This window comes from Heptranchias perlo, chromosome 9 (assembly GCF_035084215.1).
Source record: "Heptranchias perlo isolate sHepPer1 chromosome 9, sHepPer1.hap1, whole genome shotgun sequence".
NCBI lineage: Eukaryota > Metazoa > Chordata > Chondrichthyes > Hexanchiformes > Hexanchidae > Heptranchias > Heptranchias perlo.
In genome coordinates, this window is record NC_090333.1 from 12,699,072 (window position 1) to 12,720,175 (window position 21,104).

General features: G+C 43.9%; 1 protein-coding gene across 6 annotated transcripts in view; it reads left to right on the forward strand.

Annotated features, from left to right (window-relative positions):
• Positions 1 to 13,197: 13,197 nt before the first annotated feature.
• Positions 13,198 to 21,104, forward strand: part of zzz3 (zinc finger, ZZ-type containing 3) — a 107,354-nt gene continuing 99,447 nt past the window's right edge. For 2 of the 6 annotated variants that reach the window (XM_067989861.1, XM_067989866.1), the window contains exon 1: positions 13,260 to 13,290. The gene's annotated coding sequence lies outside the window, so the exon portion shown is untranslated. Of the gene's footprint in view, positions 13,291 to 15,542; positions 15,627 to 21,104 lie in introns of those variants that run through there. The other 4 variants (XM_067989865.1, XM_067989862.1, XM_067989864.1 and 1 more) reach the window with 4 other exon arrangements.

Genomic DNA, 21,104 nt, shown 5'->3' on the forward strand with positions numbered 1-21,104 from the left:
ATCAATGACCTTCCCTCCATCATAAGGTCAGAAATGGGGATGTTCGCTGATGACTGCACAGTGTTCAGTTCCATTCGCAACCCCTCAGATAATGAAGCAGTCCGAGCCCGCATGCAGCAAGACCTGGACAACATCCAGGCTTGGGCTGATAAGTGGCAAGTAACATTCACGCCAGATAAGTGCCAGGCAATGACCATCTCCAACAAGAGAGAGTCTAACCACCTCCCCTTGACATTCAACGGCATTACCATCGCCGAATCCCCCACCATCAACATCCTGGGGGTCACCATTGACCAGAAACTTAACTGGACCAGCCATATAAATACTGTGGCTACGAGAGCAGGTCAGAGGCTGGGTATTCTGCGGCGAGTGACTCACCGACTGACTCCCCAAAGCCTTTCCACCATCTACAAGGCACAAGTCAGGAGTGTGATGGAAAACTCTCCACTTGCCTGGATGAGTGCAGCTCCAACAACACTCAAGAAGTTCGACACCATCCAAGATAAAGCAGCCCGCTTGATTGGCACCCCATCCACCACCCTAAACATTCACTCCCTTCACCACCGGCGCACTGTGCTGCAGTGTGCACCATCCACAGGATGCACTGCAGCAACTCGCCAAGGCTTCTTCGACAGCACCTCCCAAACCCGCGACCTCTACCACCTAGAAGGACAAGGGCAGCAGGCGCATGGGAACAACACCACCTGCACGTTCCCCTCCAAGTCACACACCATCCCGACTTGGAAATATATCGCCGTTCCTTCATTGTCGCTGGGTCAAAATCCTGGAACTCCCTTCCTAACAGCACTGTGGGAGAACCGTCACCACACGGACTGCAGCGGTTCAAGAAGGCGGCTCACCACCACCTTCTCAAGGGCAATTAGGGATGGGCAATAAATGCCGGCCTTGCCAGCGACACCCACATCCCGTGAACGAATAAAAAAAAAAATTTAAAACAGAAATAGACAGTTTCCTAGAAGTAAAGGGAATTAGGGGTTACGGGGAGCGGGCAGGAAATTGGACATGAATTTAGATTTGAGGTTATGATCAGATCAGCCATGATCTTATTGAATGGCGGAGCAGGCTCGAGGGGCCAATTGGCGTACTCCTGCTCCTATTTCTTATGTTCTTATGTTACAACAAACCAGCAACTTTTGTGGGTATTTTCGTGTTCCTGATGCCAACCCACAAATGTCCAGATTTATTGAATTTAGTTTCACAATGTTTGCCTCTCCCAGGAGATTATGTGACTGCTGGTGGCCGTTCGGGATCATGATGCGCGGTCACCACATGACCGAACGGGACAGTCTCAATGGACCAACTGATCTTTTCCTATCCATCATTTTCATATGTCCGTATGTGCAACTTGCTATGGTGGGATTTGAACTCTTGACTTCAGGTGTGCTAGTCCAGTACCGTAACCATTGTAATGAAGTACCCATTATAAAGAGTGTACATGTTCCGATTTAATCATTACATAATATCAATCGTCAAATTGTTTGTATCCCAAGTTAATCAAATAAATGCAAAGCTTTGCAAAGCTCGTGGCACGGAACTTTCAGCATCAGGGATAAGTTAGGAGTGAGAGCTGTGCTCAAAAAGAGTGATACAGATTTTAAAAAGCCATTCAAAAACCTGAATCACGGTGGGCCACACTGGTGCACAAACCCATTTGCACGAAATTCCTTCTTTTTCTATTTTAACAGAAGCATGAATCCATTTATTCTGAGCAGGTTAAAGGCTCCATTAATAAACAGAGGTCAGAGGAATTTCCTATCAACATGTCCAGCATTCCGGGACTAGACCATGATATCAGAGCTGACAGAATACATGTAGCAAGGGTCCATCAGAGATAGTTTAGAGATTCGGGATCCTGATGAATGAACTCCACCTCAAACGTTAACCTGCCTTTTCTCTGTAGCCTGCTGTATGTTTCCAGCACTTTTGTTTTAGATTCGAAGGGCATCCAAAGCTAGAGCTCCCTGGATGACTAAAGATATAGAGATTAAAATGAAACAGAAAAAGGAGGCTTTTGATGAATATAAGGTTCATAATACAGTAGAGAACCAGGCTGAATACAGAAAGTACAGAGGAGAGCTAAAAAAGGGAATAAGAGGAGCAAAGAGAGAGAATGAGAATAGATTCGCAGCCAACATAAAAAGGGAACCTAAAAGTCTTTTATAAACATATATATATTAAAAGGGTAGTCAAAGGAAGGGTGCGACCGACTAGGGACAAAAGAGATCTTCTTGTGGAGGCAGAGGGCTTGGGTGAGCTACTAAATGAATACTTCACATCTGTCTTCACTAGAGAAGAGGATGCTGTCAATGCAGCAGTGAAGGAGGAGGTAGTAGTGATATTGCATAGGATAAAAACAGATAAAGAGGAGGTACTTAAATGATTGGCAGTACTCAAACTAGAAAAGTCACCTGGTCCAGATGGGATGCATCCTAGGTTACTGAGAGGTGGAAATTGCGGAGGGTCTGGCCACAATCTTCTAATCCTCCTTTGATATGGGGACGGTGCCAGTGGACTGGAGGATTGCAAATGTCACAACCCTGTTCAAAAAGGGAAAGGGATAAACCCGGCAATTACAGGCCAGTCAGCCTAACGTCGGTGGTGCAGAAACTTTTAGAAATCCGGGACAAAATTAATTGGCACTTGGAAAAGTATGGGCTAATAAATGAAAGTCAGCACAGATTTGTTAAAGGAAAATCATGTTTGACTAACTTGGTTGAGTTCTTTGATGAAGTAACGGAGAGGGTTAATGAGGGTAGTGCGGTTGATGTTGTGTATATGGACTTTCAAAAGGCATTTGATAAAGTACCACATAATAGACTTGTTAGCAAAATTAAACCCCAAGGGATTAAAGGGACAGTGGCAGCGTGGATACAAAATTGGCTCGGGGACAGAAAGCAGAGAGTAGTGGTGAACGGTTGTTTTTCAGACTGGAGGGAAGTATACAGTGGTGTCCCCCAGGTATTAGGACCATTGCTCTTTTTGATCTATATTAATGACCTGGACTTGGGTATAGAGGGTATAATTTCAAGGTTTGCAGATGGCACGAAACTCAGAAATGTAGTAAACAATGTGGAGGATAGTAACAGACTTCAGGAGGACATAGACAGACTGGTGAAATGGTCAGACACATGGCAGGTGAAATTTAACGCAGAGAAATGTGAAGTGATGCATTTTGGTAGGAAGAATGAGGAGAGGCAATATAAAATAAATGGCACAATTTTAAAGGGGGTGCAGGAACAGAGAGACCTGGGGTTGTATGTACACAAATCTTTGAAGATTGCAGGATAAGTTGAGAAGGCTGTTAAAAAAGCATATGGGATCCTGGACTTTATTAATAGAGGCATAGAGTACAAAAACAAGGAAGTTATGCCAAACCTTTAAAAAACACTGGTTAGGCCTCAGCTGGAGTATTGTGTTCAATTCTGGAGATACTTTTGGAAGGATGTCAAGGCTTTAGAGAGGGTACAGAAGAGATTTATTAGAATGGTGCCAGGGATGAGGGACTTCAGTTATGTGAAGAGACTGGAAAAGCTGGGGTTGTTCTCCTTAGAACAGAGAAGGTTAAGGGGATTTGATAGAGGTGTTCAAAATCATGACTGGTTTTGATAGAGTAAATAAGGAGAAGCTGTCTCCAGTGGCAGAAGGGTCGGTAAACAGAGGACACAGATTTAAGGTGATTGGCAAAATAGCCAGAGGCGACATGAGGAAACGATTTTTTACGCAGCGAGTTGTAATGATCTGGAATGCACTGCCTGAAAGGGTGGTGGAAGCAGATGCCAGAGTAACTTTCAAAAGGGAATTAGATAAATACTTGAAGGGAAAAAATTTACAGAGCTATGGGGAAAGAGCAGGGGAATGGGACTAACTTGGATAGCTCTTTCAAAGAGCCGGCACAGGCACGATGGGCCGAATGGCTCTTTCCTGTACTGAACCTACCATGATACTATGATTTCCAGCATTTGGACTTTTTCTTTGAATCTACTCTTGTTTTTTAAAATAAAATGCAAAAAACACTTTAAAAATGTGCATTGGCTGATCATGATATCATGTCCCTGATAAGTAAAATAGTTGCTATTTCCTCACCTTATATGGACGCACCATGCAAAGCCCATCATAAACCAATCTGCAGCAGGAATGTTTTTTGTGTTAAAGCTTGCACACAGTTTGTTTAATGTCCAGTATATAATTACATAAATATGAAGCTAGTGACATCCCAATCCCTCCCTGCTCCCCAGAATAAAAAGAAAATATCAGGAGTAATTTTTTTTAAGTAAATGAGGCAGATTGGAGCTGATTTTCTGAGCTTGTGGTGTTGGTAGGAAGCCGGCCAATCATATCAGGAAATCACAGGCATGCTGCCGTCTATTTTCCATCCATTAAAATTCCCGCACGGATGCCTTCCATGGCCTTGACCCAACCCTATCTCTGCAACTCTCCACTAGCCTTATATGCCCGACTGCTCCTGTCATGCCTCCGACATTGGCCTTTTGTGGCCCATCATTGGTGGCAGAGCCTTGAGCGGCCTCGGCCCCACACTCTGGACATCCCTCCCTAAACCTGTCCCCCCTCTCCACTTCTCTTCTGTATTAACACTCTTGCCTCTGAGTCAGAAGGTTGTGGGTTCAAGTCCCACTCCAGAGACTTGACCATATGATCTAAGCTGACACTCCAGTGCACTACAGAGGGAGTGCTGCACTGTCGGAGGTGCTATCTTTTGGATGAGACGTTAAACTGAGGCCCAGTCTGCCCTCTCAGGTGGATGTAAAAAATCCCATGGCACTATTTCGAGGAAGTGGAATTCTTTCTTTCCCGCCTTGAAAAATCTTTTCAAAAGCCATCTATTCAACCAAGCTTTCGGTCACCTCTCCATGGGAGCACACGGAATTGGAGGCAACCTATTGGCTTGGATAGGGAATTGGTTAGGAGGTAGGAGATAGAGAGTAGAGATAATGAGTATGTACTCAAATTGGCAGGATGTGACTAGTGGTGTCCTCCAGGGATCTGTATTGGGGCCTCAGTTTTCACTATATAAATGACATGAAGGAATAGAGAATCGTATATCTAAGTTTGCTGTTGACACTAAGATAGGTGGCACAGTAAATAGTGTAGATGGGAGCAGAAAGTTGCAAAGGGGCATTGGTAGATTAAGTGAGTGGGCAAAATTGTGGCAGAGGAGACAGAGGGGCATTCTGGGAGAAGTCGGCTCAGTCACCTCCACTGAACAGTGGGTAGCAGAAGAACTGGTGTCGAGGAGCAGTAAAAAGTAGGACCTCAAAGGTAGTAATCTCAGGATTGCTACCAGTGCCACGGGCTAGTCAGAATAGGAATGACAGGATAGCTAGGATGAATACGTGGCTTGAGAGATGGTGCAAGAGGAAGGGATTCAAATTCCTGGGCCATTGGAACCGGTTCTGGGGGAGGTGGGACCAGTACAAATTGGACGGTCTGCATCTGGGCAGGACTGGAACCAATGTCCTAGGGGGAGTGTTTGCTAGTGCTGTTGGGGAGGGTTTAAACTAATGTGGCGGGGGATGGGAACCGATGCAGGAAGTCAGTGGGAAGTAAAGTGGTGACGGAAACAAAAGGCAGTAAGGGAGAGTGTACAAAACATGACCGGACAGATGGTCTGAGAAAGCAGGGCAAAGACCAAGGGAAGTCTAGATTAAACTGCATTTATTTCAATGCAAGAAGTCTGATGGGCAAGGCAGATGAACTCAGGGCATGGATGGGTACATGGGACTGGGATGTTATAGCTATTACTGAAACATGGCTAAGGGAGGGGCAGGACTGGCAGCTGACTGTTCCAGGGTACAGATGCTATAGGAAAGATAGAGCAGGAGGTAAGAGAGGAGGGGGAGTTGCGTTCTTGATTAGGGAGAACATCACGGCAGTAGTGAGAGGGGATATATCCGAGGGTTCGCCCACTGAGTCTATATGGGTAGAACTGAAAAATAAGAAAGGAGAGATCACTTTGATAGGATTGTACTACAGACCCCTAAATAGTCAACGGGAAATTGAGGAGCAAATATGTAAGGAGATTACAGACAGCTGCAAGAAAAATAGGGTGGTAATAGTAGGGGACTTTAACTTTCCCAACATTGACTGGGACAGCCATAGCATTAGGGGCTTGGATGGAGAGAAATTTGTTGAGTGTATTCAGGAGGAATTTCTCATTCAGTATGTGGATGGCCCGACTAGAGAGGGGGCAAAACTTGACCTCCTCTTGGGAAATAAGGAAGGGCAGGTGACAGAAGTATTAGTGAGGGATCACTTTGGGACCAGTGATCATAATTCCATTAGTTTTAAGATAGCTATGGAGAATGATAGGTCTGGCCCAAAAGTTAAAATTCTAAATTGGGGAAAGGCCAATTTTGATGGTATTAGACAAGAACTTTCAGAAGTTGATTGGGAGAGTCTGTTGGCAGGCAAAGGGACGTCTGGTAAGTGGGAGGCTTTCAAAAGTGTGTTAACCAAGGTTCAGGGTAAGCACATTCCTTATAAAGTGAAGGGCAAGGCTGGTAGAAGTAGGGAACCTTGGATGACTCGGGAGATTGAGGCCCTAGTCAAAAAGAAGAAGGAGGCATATGACATGCATAGACAGCTGGGATCAAGTGGATCCCTTGAAGAGTATAGAGATTGCCGGAGTAGAGTTAAGAGAGAAATCAGGAGGTTAAAAAGGGGACATGAGATTGCTTTGGCAGATAAGGCAAAGGAGAACCCAAAGAGCTTCTACAAATACATAAAGGGCAAAAGAGTAACTAGGGAGAGAGTAGGGCCTCTTAAGGATCAACAAGGTCATCTATGTGCGGAACCACAAGAGATGGGTGAGATCCTAAATGAATATTTCACATCGGTATTTACGGTTGAGAAAGGCATGGATGTTAGGGAACTTGGGGAAATAAATAGTGATGTCTTGAGGAGTGTACATATTACAGAGAGGGAGGTGCTGGAAGTCTTAACGCGCATCAAGGTAGATAAATCTCCGGGACCTGATGAAATGTATCCCAGGACGTTATGGGAGGTTAGGGAGGAAATTGCGGGTCCCCTAGCAGAGATATTTGAATCATCCACCGCTACAGGTGAGGTGCCTGAAGATTGGAGGGTAGCAAATGTTGTGCCTTTGTTTAAGAAGGGCGGCAGGGAAAAGCCTGGGAACTACAGACTGGTGAGCCTGACATCTGTAGTGGGTAAGTTGTTAGAGGGTATTCTGAGAGACAGGATCTACAGGCATTTGGAGAGGCAGGGACTGATTAGGAACAGTCAGTATGGTTTTGTAAGAGGAAAATCATGTCTCACGAATTTGATTGAGTTTTTTGAAGGGGTAACCAAGAAGATAGATGAGGGCTGTGCAGTAGACGTGGTCTACATGGACTTTAGCAAAGCCTTTGACAAGGTACCGCATGGTAGGTTGTTACATAAGGTTAAATCTCACGGGATCCAAGGTGAGGTAGCCAATTGGATACAAAATTGGATTGACAACAGAAGACAGAGGGTGGTTGTAGAGGGTTGTTTTTCAAACTGGAGGCCTGTGACCAGCGGTGTGCCTCAGGGATCGGTGCTGGGTCCGCTGTTATTTGTTATTTATATTAATGATTTGGATGAGAATTTAGGAGGCATGGTTAGTAAGTTTGCAGATGACACCAAGATTGGTGGCATTGTGGACAGTGAAGAAGGTTATCTAGGATTGCAACGGGATCTTGATAAATTGGGCCAGTGGGCCGATGAATGGCAGATGGAGTTTAATTTAGATAAATGTGAGGTGATGCATTTTGGTAGATCGAATCGGGCCAGGACCTACTCCGTTAATGGTAGGGCATTGGGGAGAGTTATAGAACAAAGAGATCTAGGAGTACAGGTTCATAGCTCCTTGAAAGTGGAGTCACAGGTGGATAGGGTGGTGAAGAAGGCATTCAGCATGCTTGGTTTCATTGGTCAGAACATTGAATACAGGAGTTGGGATGTCTTGTTGAAGTTGTACAAGACATTAGTTAGGCCACACTTGGAATACTGTGTACAGTTTTGGTCACCCTATTATAGAAAGGATATTATTAAACTAGAAAGAGTGCAGAAAAGATTTACTAGGATGCTACCGGGACTTGATGGTTTGACTTATAGGGAGAGGTTGGATAGACTGAGACTTTTTTCCCTGGAGAGTAGGAGGTTAAGGGGTGATCTTATAGAAGTCTATAAAATAATGAGGGGCATAGATAAGGTAGATAGTCAAAATCTTTTCCCAAAGGTAGGGGAGTCTATAACGAGGGGGCATAGATTTAAGGTGAGAGGGGAGAGATACAAAAGGGTCCAGAGGGGCAATTTTTTCACTCAAAGGGTGGTGAGTGTCTGGAACGAGCTGCCAGAGGCAGTAGTAGAGGCGGGTACAATTTTGTCTTTTAAAAAGCATTTGGACAGTTACATGGGTAGGATGGGTATAGAGGGATATGGGCCAAGTGCAGGCAATTGGGACTAGCTTAGTGGTATAAACTGGGCGACATGGACATAGAATCATAGAAGTTTCCATGTTGTAAACTTCTATGATTCTAGGTGGATTTCAATGTGGGAAAGTGTGAGGTCAGCAACTTTGGACCTAAGAAAGATAGGTCAGAGTATTTTCTAAATGGCGAGAAGGAGCAGAGAGATTTAGGGGTCCAAGTACAGAAATCACTAAAGGCTAGTGGACAGGTTCAAAAGATAATTTAAAAGGCTAATGGATTGTTGGCCTTTATCTCAAAAGGGCTGGAATACAAAGGGGTGGAAGTTATGCTACAGTTATATAAAGCTCTGGTTAGACCCCATTTAGAGTATTGTGTTCAGTTCCGGGCACTGGACCTCAGGAAGGATATATTGGCCTTGGAGGGTGTGCAGCGCAGATTCACTGGAATGAAGCCGGGGCTAAAAGGGTTAAATTCTGAGGTTGCATAGACTAGACTTGTATTCCGTTGAGTATGGAAGATTAAGGGGTCATCTAATTGAGGTGTTTAAGATGATTAAATGAGTTGATAGGGTAGATAGAGAGAAACTATTTTCTCTGGTAGAGGAGTCCAGAGCAAGGGGGCACAGCCTTAAAATTAGAGCTAGACCTTTCAGGGATGATGTCAGAAAGCACTTCTTCACACAAAGGGGAGTAGAAATCTGGAACTCTCTCCCCCCAAAAAGCTGTTGAGGCTGGGGGTCAATTGAAAATTTCAAAACTGAGATTGATAGATTTTTGTTAGGTAAGGGTATTAAGGGATATAGAACCAAGGTGGGTAAATGGAGTTAAGATACAGATCAGCCATGATCTAATTGAATGGCGGAACAGGATCGAGGGGCTGAATGGCCTACTCCTGTTCCTATGTTCCTTTCATAATCTCTCCCTCCACGGCTCGGTGTCCATTCCTTAACTTTTTGCGAAGCGCCTTGGGCTATTTTCTATGTTACAGGCCCTATATAAATGCAAGTTTTTGCTGTTTTTGTTTGACATGCGTGGCCAACAGTGAAGGCATGTGGGATACATATATATATATTAAACTAGGTTGTATCTTTAAATCAAAGAGTGAGTCACTTTAATACTTTTTAATTATTGACATTAAACCAAAATTAATTGCTTCTGATCTTTTTAGTAAAACACTAAATTTTGCCACACATGTGGCAAAATTTTAAAAAAATATTGCAACTGTTTATCTTAATCTCCAATGCAATATTACAAATTGCTATTAAATCTGTAAATATTAAATTATATAAATAGCCAATAAATTATTATGATTCCAATATTATAAATTGTTATATAAATCCCCAACAGATGAATGATTCCAATATTATATACACAAATTTTCTGATAATGAATAGGGAACAGATGCCAGCCTCATGGGAGTGGAGTGGACCCAGGCCCAAAGAGAGGTGGTGAGCCTGGAAGAGCAGGAGGCCAGACGCTGAGGCCTGACAGGAGAAGCTGGGGACATTTGAAGCAGGTGCTAAGTGGCAAAAAGCTGGTGACAGTGAGGTTGGTGGCACCAGGCCGGTCAGGTGGAGGTGAGAATAGGACCCGAGGGCCCTGTGGTCTAGGAGCACTCTGTTAGCATGTTATTTTAGAGAAAAAAGAAAGACTTGCATTTATATAGCACCTTTCATGAGTTCAGGATATCCCAAGGCACTTTACAGTCAATGAAGTACTGTTGAAATGTAGGAAACATGGCAGCCAATTTGCTAACAGAAAGGTCCCACAAACAACAACGAGATAATGACCAGATAATCTGTTCAATGATGTTAACTGAGGGATAAATATTGGCCAGGGCACCCATAAGATCTTCCCTGCCCTTCTTCAAAATAGTGCCATGGGATCTTTTCAGTCCACTTGAGAGGGCAGACCGAGCTCATCTGAAAGATGGCACCTCTGACAGTGCAGTGCTCCCTCAGTACTGCACTGGGAGTGTCAGCCTAGATTTTGTGCTCAAGTCTCTGAAGTGGGACTTGAACCCATGACCTTCTGATTCAGAGGTGAGTGCGCCACGGCTGACATCAGCAAGCTAAAATACAGTGACAAGAGTTTCTATTTGACCCCTGGGATCGCTGAAACTAACTGGATATTGGAAGTGTAAACACGCACTCTGGTTTGTAGGGAGTGAGGGCTTACGGGAGCGATCTTTGCTATTGAGCAAGATGCTCAAGAACAAGATGTGAGATAAGAGTCTAAGAAAGTAACAGGTAGGGCAAAAAAAAGTTTCAAGTTAGAATATTGTTTACAGACTAAAAACACTGCTGTTTGTTACTTCTCAGTTAATTTGCACAGAGTGGTATTTAAAAGTACCTAAAAGGGCTCAGCAAGACATTTGAGGTCAAATCCTAAAGTAAAACAGTGATGTCTATCAATGCACACTCTCAGCAGAGGTCATTGCATGTAGTTAAGTGTGAACCTGGGTTAATTTTCCCTTCCCTGTCCCAGGGACACCAGGCATTTGTAGTGTCACTAGCACTGAAGCGAGATGCGGCTTGCGCAAAGACTTTGTGAGGAAAGGCCACCGTGTAAGGCCATCCCACTGCATTGTATGGAATATATTAGAAGATATGTATTGTGTTTTAAATTGTAATAATGAGATTGTAGTATGAGATCATCCGAAAACACGACGTCAGATTCCACATGTACGCTGACGACACCCAGCTCTACCTCACAACCACCTCCCTCGACCCCTCCACTCTCTCTGATTTGTCACGCTGCTTGTCTGACTGGAAAATTTCCTCCAACTAAATATTGGGAAGACCGAAACCATTGTCTTTGGTCCCCGCTGCAAACTCCGTTCCCTAGCCACCGACTCCATCCCTCTCCCTGGCCACTGTCTGAGGCTGAACCAGACCGTTCACAACTTTGGCATCCTATTTGACCCTGAGATGAGCTTCTGACCACATATCCGCTCCATCACCAAGACCGCCTACTTCCACTTCTGTAACATCGCCCGTCTCCGCCCCTGCCTCAACTCATCTGCTGCTGAAACCCTCATCCATGTCTTTGTTACCTCCAGACTGGACTATTCCAATGTTCTGGCTGGCCTCCCATCTTCCACCCTCCATAAACTTGACCTCATCCAAAACTCTGCTGCCTATATCCTAACTCGGACCAACGCTGTTCACCCATCACCCCTGTGCTCGCTGGCTCCTGGTCTGGGATAGCCTCGATTTTCAAATTCTCATTCTTGTTTTCAAATCCCTCCTTGACCTCGCCCCTCCTTATCTCTGTAACCTCCTCCAGCTCTACAACCCTCCAAGATCTCTGCGCTCCTCCAATTCTTGCCTCTTGCGCATCCCTGATTTTAATCGCTCCACCATTGGCGGCCGTGCCTTCAGCTGCCTAGGCCCTGAGCTCTGGAATTCCCTCCCTAAACCTCTCCGCCTCTCCACCTCTCTCTCCTCCTTTAGACGCCCCTTAAAACCTACCTCTTTGGTCATCTGTCCTAATATCTCCTTATGTGGCTCAGTGTCAAATTTTGTTTGATAACGCCCCTGTGAAGTGCCTTGAGATATTTTACCACATTAAAGGCGCTATATAAATGCAAGTTGCTGTTGTTGTATGTACAATCTGCATTGTATTGGTTTGAACTATATTGCTTGAAATTGTGTCCTTTTACATTGGACTGTGTGTATCTTTAAATTTTACGCAATAAAGTATATTTTGAAATATAAAAAAACACTGCTCCAGCTTAGATCAGCTAACACATGCTCTGCATGGCTCAGCTACTCACTGGTCAAACTCATTGAGCCACCAGTACAACAATAACAATTATTTTTGAAGATATTTGAGTGAGTCATTTTAATAATTCTTATGAAGCCCATAGCTTTGTGTATTTTACAGAAAAATAAATGGAGTTGAGGAATGCGATCCCCAAAGCTGGTAAAATTCCATGAATTCCATGTAATAAAAAAGGAATTTGACTTATTTAGTCACTGTTAATTGGTGGCCTTGATTATTATTCATTTTTAATATACTGGTATTTTTTAAAACAAAGGAATGATTCCTTTTGATAATTAATTTGTTTTAATATTGTAAGTGAATGAGTCATTGAATAATTTTTTTAGTTTTAATAAAGACATTTTAAACCAAAATGCATGAGACCTTAATAATGATTTTTTTTAACATGGTGACATTTTTTGAACCAATATTTATGACGGAAGCTGCACATCCCAAATGTTAACCTGTCTTTTCTCTTTACAGATGCTGATTGACCCGTTGTCAATTTCCAGCACTCTTTGTTTTCACTTTAGAATCACTTCAATATTTCCAAGTGACTTTTAACACCAAAACACAAACAAATACAAAGGCATCATAAACCAAAAATGACTTTTAAAAATGATTTGACTTTTTTTTAAAAAAAAAGTGACTTCTCAAAACCAAAATGAATGATTTAATATTTTAAGACTTTATTTTTCTAAAAGTTTAAACCAAAATGATTGAGTGATTTTAACAAAAGGGCATTTCAAACCCCCCAAAAAAAGGAACAAGTCATTTTAATAATTATTGCTTTACTGGGATTTTCAATCCAAAATGAAATTCATTTCAATAATAATAATTTTTAAAAAAAAAATATAGATTTTTTTTCTTGGTTTGGTGGTGGTGTTGGTTTAAGCGGGTGAGAAATGCATTGCATGCCCTGGTATTAAGTGTTGAACCTTGCTCTGTGTATCTGAGCACTGCAGGGCTGAGCCGAGCCGAGCCGAGCCTGGCCGCTGGCCGCCGCAATGGATTCTGGGAGGCTGCATGGCCAGGGCAAAGATGGCGCCGCTGCAAAACATTGCGGAAGTGAGGTAAGTGCACGGGGGGCCCCCATGGCCGCGTCTCCCCGCTTCCCTCCTTCGGAGAGAGGAAAGTGTGAGGTGGGGGGGGAGAATCCGAGAGAAAAGAAAAAAAAAACAAACCCCCCCCCCTCCCATCAAAACAAAATATATAATTAACAACAATCAAAACTCACGGCCGGGTACCGTGGCAGAGCCCGAGGCGGCGGAGGGAGGGGGGTGGGGAGAGGAAGCGGCTCACGCGGCTTTAAAACCGCGGCGCCGAGTGAGGCAGCGAGCGAGCGAGCGAGCGAGCTTTGTGCGGGAGGGCCCTCCTCCCCCCGCGGCCGATGGGTGGCTTTCAATCACCGCTCGGTCGGTCGGGCGGGGGGAAAAAAAAATATTATTTTAATGAGGGGCAATAAAAGATCCGCTTTTAATAAGGAATTAAATTGGACGCGCGAATGTCCCCGAGGTAAATGTGGTGCAGGGTGCGAACCCGTCCTGTAGGGAGAGGGAGAGGAGAGGGGAGGGGAGGGGAGGGGGTGTATTTATTTATTTATTGAAGCTGTTGCTAACCTATCTCTTCCCCCCCCCCTCCCTCCCTCCCCTCCATTTTATTCCCTTCAGAATTTGGCCTCGATTGTTTCCTCCCAGTCACTGTGGAGATTTTATTTCCCTCCCCCCTCATAAAGGGGAGATAGGGCGGGGGGGGGGGGTTGGTATCAGGCGAGGCCGGGGATTCCTCCGTGACTCCGAGAGGCCTACGCGTGTCTCCCAGTTAGAGGGAGAGGGAAGTTTCTTTCTGGTGGGTCCGGAGAGAGAAACAAACACAACATAACACGGCAAATGATGGCTGTCAGCAGCTTTCCCCTCAAATCCCCCCACCCCGGCCCAGCCACTAAACTTTTTCTCAAGTCATTTCCAAGAGAGATTTCCCCCCCTCCCCTCACTGTCAGTTTAAATATCATTTTCTCAACAGCCACAAGTTTCCCTTCTCCCCGACAAAAAGACCCCTGAGGGAGAAAATAAAGTATTGTCTGACACTGGAATCTGCTTCTTTGTCACTTACTGGGGCTGCTTCTGCATATTTAAAATCTCAAGATTAAAGGGATTTCAATTCACTTGCTTTATTTTTTTTCAGGGAACAACCATATTTCAAATGATTTCATGTATAGTGTGTTATACCTATATTTTTTGAATATATGTATACACGTGTGTGTATATATGATGCATACGTTATTTACACGTGTGCATTTACATATATATTTACACGTGTGCATTTACATATATATTTACACTATATATAATCTGTATAATATGTGTGTGTAACTTCCTTTTCCACTCGGAGTACCCAGCTGGTGCATTAATTCTACTTGCAGTAGATTGAGTGGCCAGTGTGTCTCACTGCTCTGCTTTGTGTGCACTTTATGGTGAAGTAACCCGTTTTATTTGGTGATAAATATGCGGAACACGTGTGCTTAGAGCAGGTTCGGCAGATGCAGCTCCTACTCCCGGGGAAGGTTGTTTGATTTTTGTTTTTAAAAGTCTCTGGTATTCGGTATTTTTTTTTGTGTGTATGGAGGGGGTGCAACTGAGCGCGGTTGCGAATCAGTCCTTCGCACATGTTGGGAGATTGGTCATTTTGAGGTCAGTTTGCAATCGGAAACGTCTCTGAACAGTCCTTTTTGTCTGAAACAGGTGGAAGTTTGCACGTGTGTGAACGAGGCACTCGGTTGGGCCATGTGTTTAGTAGCGTCTTAAAAATACCGAGCAGCAAAATCCAATCGCGTTTTTTTTTCGCATTGTGAAAGCGAAGGTTGTAATAAATTGAAATCTGATTGTAACTTCACCTTCCCTGCTACTTCAGTAACAGTATCACTCGTTACTACTTAATTTTCGGGCTGATACATTATGTATCCAAGTAATGTACAAATAACCATCTGGGTAACTGATCGTTTTTTGTTCTTCTGTTTCGATTAATTCTCTTCTGTTCCTGTCTCTCTAAAGTCTAGATCAAGGGTGTCCACACTAGGGCCCCTGAGCCCTGGCAGTCTAGCCCTAGAAATACAGGCAACTCAGCCCTGTTTGTACGTAGCCTATTTTGTTGGTGTCCTGTTTGAATTTTGTGGGCCTGGAAGTTTGAAAAGGACTGTTAGTGCTGTTTCCTCGTTAGTCGATTAAACTCTAAACCAGAACTTCAAGATCTGTTAGTATCAGAAACTTGCCAACAGATCCATACAAGTTATGGGATCAGGGATTCAAACTTTGTATGTGGCTCCTAGGCTCCATGGTACACACCTTTACAGCCCAAGAAGTCAAAAATCCTTGGATCCTTCCGGCCTAGATATTGGCATTGTTCCAACCAGGTATTTGGATGATCAATTCTATTCTATTCTGAAACATGAAACTGTCACAACTTTGCAGTTAAAAATGTGCTTATAGTGTTACCCAGTAAAGCTGTGCTGAGTGAATTTGCATGTTCAGGTTACATTTTACATTGTTTGCCTAGTTAAGAACAGTAATGGTCAGGAGTATATTTGTGGCAAAAACAAAAAAAAATGGTGGAATTATGAAACAGGCCTGTGATTATCTAAAAAGAAAAGAGACAGATCAGTTTCTCGGATGGTAGAAGGGCCTTACTCAAATTGATGCCGTCTCAATTTAGGAGCTGACGGATGCTGTGTATTTCCAGCATACTGTTTTTATTTAGATTTGCAGCATTTAATTTTTCTTTGTTATCTCTAAGCAGTGTTTCACCGGGCTTAGTACTTTGGAACTATTACATTTGCATTTAACAACAAAATAACTTGCATTTCTATAGCACCTTTAGCAGAGTAAAACGTTCCAAAGTGCTTCACAGGAGCGATTATCGAACAAAATTTGACATTGAGCCACATAAGGAGATAGGTGACCCAAGGCTTGGTCCAAGGTAGGTTTTAAGGAACAGCTTAAAGGAGGAGAGAGATGTTTAGGGAGGGAATCTCACAGCTTGGGGCACGGCTGCCAGTGGTGGAGTGAAGAAAACCGGGTATGTGCAAGAGGCCAGAATTGGAGGAGTGCAGAGATCTCGGAGCGTTGTAGGGCTGGAGGAGGTTATGGAGATAGGGAGGGGTGAGGCCGTGGAGGGATTTGAAAACCAGGATGAGAATTTTAAAATCGAGGCATTGCCGGCCCGGGGGGCAATGTAGGTCAGCGAGCAGATGGGTGAACGGGACTTGATACGGGCTGAGCTCAAGTTTATGGAGGGTGCATGGTGGGAGGCTGGCCAGGAGAGCATTGGAATAGTCGAGTCTAGAGGTAACAAAGGCATGGATGAGGGTTTGAGCAGCAGATGAGCTTAGGCAGGGGCGGAGACGGGTGATGTTACGAAGGTTGAAGTAGGCAGTTTTGGTGACGGAGAGAATATGGCGTCGGAAACTCAACTCGGGGTCAAATAGGACAGCAAGATTGCAAACAGTCTGGTTCAGCCTCAGACAGTGGGCAGGGAGCGGGATGGAGTCGGTGGCTAGGGAACGAAGTTTGTGGTGGGGACTGAAGACAATGGCTTCGGTCTTCCCAATATACAATTACGGGAAATTTACGCTCATCCAATACTGTTGGACAAGTTGCGCGACAAATCAGAGGCAGCAGAGTGGTCGAGGGAGAGCTAGGTGTCGTCAGTGTACATATGGAACCTGACGTGTTTTCGGATGATGTAAATGAGAATTAGGAGGGGGGCCAATCCTTAGGGACTCCAGAGTAAGCAGGTATACTTTAATGTTGTGTGATGTTCTTACTTAATCACTTCAAATAGCTCCTACCATTAGCGCCACTGGTGATTGAGTTGTAATCGGCAGAACTTCCTCCTAATGTTACATAACTCTGAATGTTCTTAGACACAGCCTAAGTGTTAGAAGAGAAAATCTATAATTGTCCTGCTGTGTGTTTTTCCGCAGTTCAAGTGAACATAGTATTGGCATTTCACACACCCACCATTATGCTTTACTAAAATATTTGTGACCACACAATGAAGTTTTTGTTGCAAAAAAAAAAGTGCTCATCAATCTTCTATAGAATAGGATGTGGATGATAGAATCAAGGTGGTGTACGGTACTGTGCACATTTTACCTTGACTACATTAGTTACTAACCGGTTATTTAAATTTTATACTTTGAGTAGATTATTTGGCATAGCCCTAATTTCCCATCTCTCTTTTAAGTTATCAGCCAAATCTGAAACTGTTGAAGAGAATTACTATTCAGTTTGATTCTTAGATTCTGCAGGTTTCGAATCTCGTGAGGTTTATGTTTTCTGCGCACGCAGTCTTGTCAAAAAGCACAGGAGAAGGCGGGTTGGGGGGATGATATTACTGTACCATCTGTAGCAAAGTATTCAAATTTTTATAATGATTCTCAGGAATTCAGATGAAAATGAATCCTTAAGAACTCCATTGTTTCTACAGACTGTCATATGGTGTGTCTTTTCCTGCCAATATTCTCTACTCTCCTGGATTCCTACAGCTCCACTGGTTGCTCTCCATTACTTTGCTCCAGTGGTGTAAGCCTGTACAGATGGGATAAATTTCTGAGTGCAACTGGGGTCTTGCCTGTTGCCAATGTGTATTGACAAATCGCAGGCAGCACATGCCATGCTTTTCCAACACGTGCTGTGGGGGGGGTGGGGGGTGGGGGGTGCGATGTGACCAAGGTTCCCCGCCACCAGTGTGCATCCTGAACCTTACCCTCAGAGTGAGAGAGAGAGTGTGTGTGTGGAAAGGGAGCGCAGCTGTCCATCACCGGCATCTCCACATCACACCAATATCCACACACGTACACTTCCAGCAAGGACTTCTGGTTGCTGACCACATGCAGAAATCTTGGCCAATTTTTTAAACAATTATTTTCTCCCCACACTAATCCAAAGGCACCGTGGCCAATTGTAGCACGTGTAGAGCAGCTAACTCAGCACATACCGGGGAAGGAACTTACAAGACTTGCATTTATATAGTGCCTTTCACGACCTCAGGACATCCTAAAGCCAATGAAGTACTTTTGAGGTGAAGTCGTTGTTGTAATGTAGGGAAACAATGTTTCCGGTTGCTATGGCTCAGCTACTATCTGTCTTAACCAGCTGAGTTCTGGTGGTTACAAGTCTGGCATCTGTGGGCAGCGATGGGAGAAATTTAATGAATGAATTAATTACAAGTATCACACAACAAACATGTTGAGTACAGCTATTTGCTGTGTGCAGTTTTTCCTATAACGCATTAGTGCCTTTATGCTAACTTGCCTAGTGACTACTGTATAGTTCAAGAGAAGAGTAGAATTGAAACAGGAAATACAGGGGTGTGGCCTGAAAGCAGGGAGAGAGGTTTAGTTTTTGATAGCTGTTGCAAAGAGCTGGCACAAACATGATGGACTGATTGGCCTCCTTCTGTGCTGCTAACCTCTATGGTTCTATTATAGGAATGATATATACACTAGTAAAACTTACAGGGTTTCAATTCTCTGCAAAGTAGGAAAAGGATTTGTTTGCCAGATGTTTTGACTGAGCTGGAGTTCTGCAGTTTTTGTTGTACTCTGCTTGAAATTAAAAGTTACAGTGGGTGGAGCGAGGGGGTGGGGCTGAGCCATAGAAACCAGAAACGTCCTTTCTCTACATCATAACGGGGTGTCCAAGGGAAGTAAGATTAATAATCTTAATGTATCTTGCCATGCAACATTTGTTGGGCGAGCATGTAATGGTGTTGGCACCAAAAGTAGTTGAGGGGTCCACGTTCTATTAGGAACATAGGAGTAGGGCATTCAATTCCTTCGAGCCTTTTCCGCCATTTAATTAGTTCATGGCTGATCTGTACCTCAACTGCACTTACCACCTTTGATCCATACCCCTTGATACGCTTACCTATTTGTCTGCCATTGCTCCTGTAGAATCCTACGTTGGGAGAGTGGCAGGGGGTGGGGGGGTTTGGGAGGGAGAGGGAGGATGAAGTTAAAGGTGATTTGTCTCTACGCATCTTTGTTTATCCCTAATGCCTCAAGTTATGCTGAAGTATGTTCGCACAGACACCAGCAGCTGCCATCTGGTTCTTTGCCCAAATGGCCAATCTTCATATGTGAGCCTATATAGTAAGTGGGGCAGCTATTAAACCATGGAAGGCATCGCAACAAAGCTTGTGATATCTTCCTTGCATGCACTCTCCTTCCAGTAGGGGGTAACTGGATGGGAGCCCTCACACTTTTTTCTTTCTTCCTCTCTAGCACACACTTTTTTTCCCTGCTGTCTCGCCCATGGATACTTGAGTCTAATTTGCAGCGCTACTACTGTTGCCCAGGCTGCAATTAGGTAGTTCGGCACAGACCAAGAGTTGAGCCTAGGACTCATGTTGCCTCTGATAATATTTTAAAAGGCAAGCAGATAACCTGATTTCAAACCTGCTATTAAAAATTTTGCAAGAGTGATCTGTTTTTTTGTTTCCCCCTCGAAATGCTGTGGAAAGATTTCGAGCCTCCACCCTGAGCAGCTGGATGAGGTTCGGAAACTTTGCAATGTGGAGAGCTGTGATCACAGTGTCATATCCTGCCATGGAATAACCTGGGTGATCAGGCCACCTATGTATTTTGTTACCTCCAGACTCGACTTTTCCAATGCTCTCCTGGCCGACCTCCCAATTTTCCATCCTCCATAAACTTCAACTTATCCAGAAGTCTGCTGCTCCTATTCTAACTTGCATCATGTCCCGTTCACCCATTGCCCCTGTGCTCGCTGACCTACATTGGCTCAAATTTAAAATTCTCATCGTTGTGTTCAAATCTTTCCATGACCTTGCCCCTCCCCATCCCTGTAAAATCCTCTGAGAAATCTCCAATTCTATCCTCTTGTGCATTCCCCCCACCCCCTCCCTTTGCCCCATCATTGGCGGCTGTGCCTTCAGCTGTCTAGGCCCTAAGCTCTGGAATTCCCTCTCCACCAGTCTCCTAATATCTCCTTGTGTCAGATTTTGTCTGAATGCTCCTGTGAAGTGCCTTGGGACATTTTACTATGTTAAAGGCACTATATGAATGCAAGTTAATGTGAGAATATGAATTGGGTCAAAAATCCTGGCTACCCTCCCGCACCTCGCTAAGTGGCTATTCTTTATCCGTTAGGTTGGATTGTGGGCAACTATTTGACTGTGTAGGGCATCAGTGACGAGTTTAACTCTTCACCCAAAGAGTTATTGGATAGTGATCTTAAGCCCAAGGGCTTTGAAACCAATTGTTGCTTGGTTGATGGTAATGTAGTTATGATTCAAGGAGTTTTGGGGGTTTCGGATGAAGAATACGATTTCGGCTGATGGTCAGCATCGGAGGCAGAAGATCACAATCCCAAATTTGATCGTGCACCTCGTTATCCTGCAATATGCAAGTAGTGGAATTCCAGCATTGTTCATAATGTCACATCTTCTTCAAGTTGGATATAATGGAGGAATATCGCAAAATTTTAGCTCTGGGAATCGATTAAGTATCGCAAATGGTTTACAATTGTTAGTAATTACCTAAGCATATTGCTAAATCTCATTGAGCATGGAAAGGGTTTTTTAAAAACTTCTGTGAGTGAATCAGCATTTTAGAGGTATTTTGAGGGGGGGGGGTGAATTGTCCACATAGCTTTCAGTAATAGGAAGTAATTTGAAAAAGTTGAAAGAGAACCAGAATATGTTAGCTACAATTAAAAAAAAAAGTTCTAGATCTGATTTATGGGTTATGAAAAGGACACCGGTTCATTGAAGGTTCCTTTCTCTAAATATGGTATGTGAGCTGTTTTCATTGATGTAGAATAACTGGCTGCTGAGACCCACTGGGTTAGCAGAAATGGTGCAATGT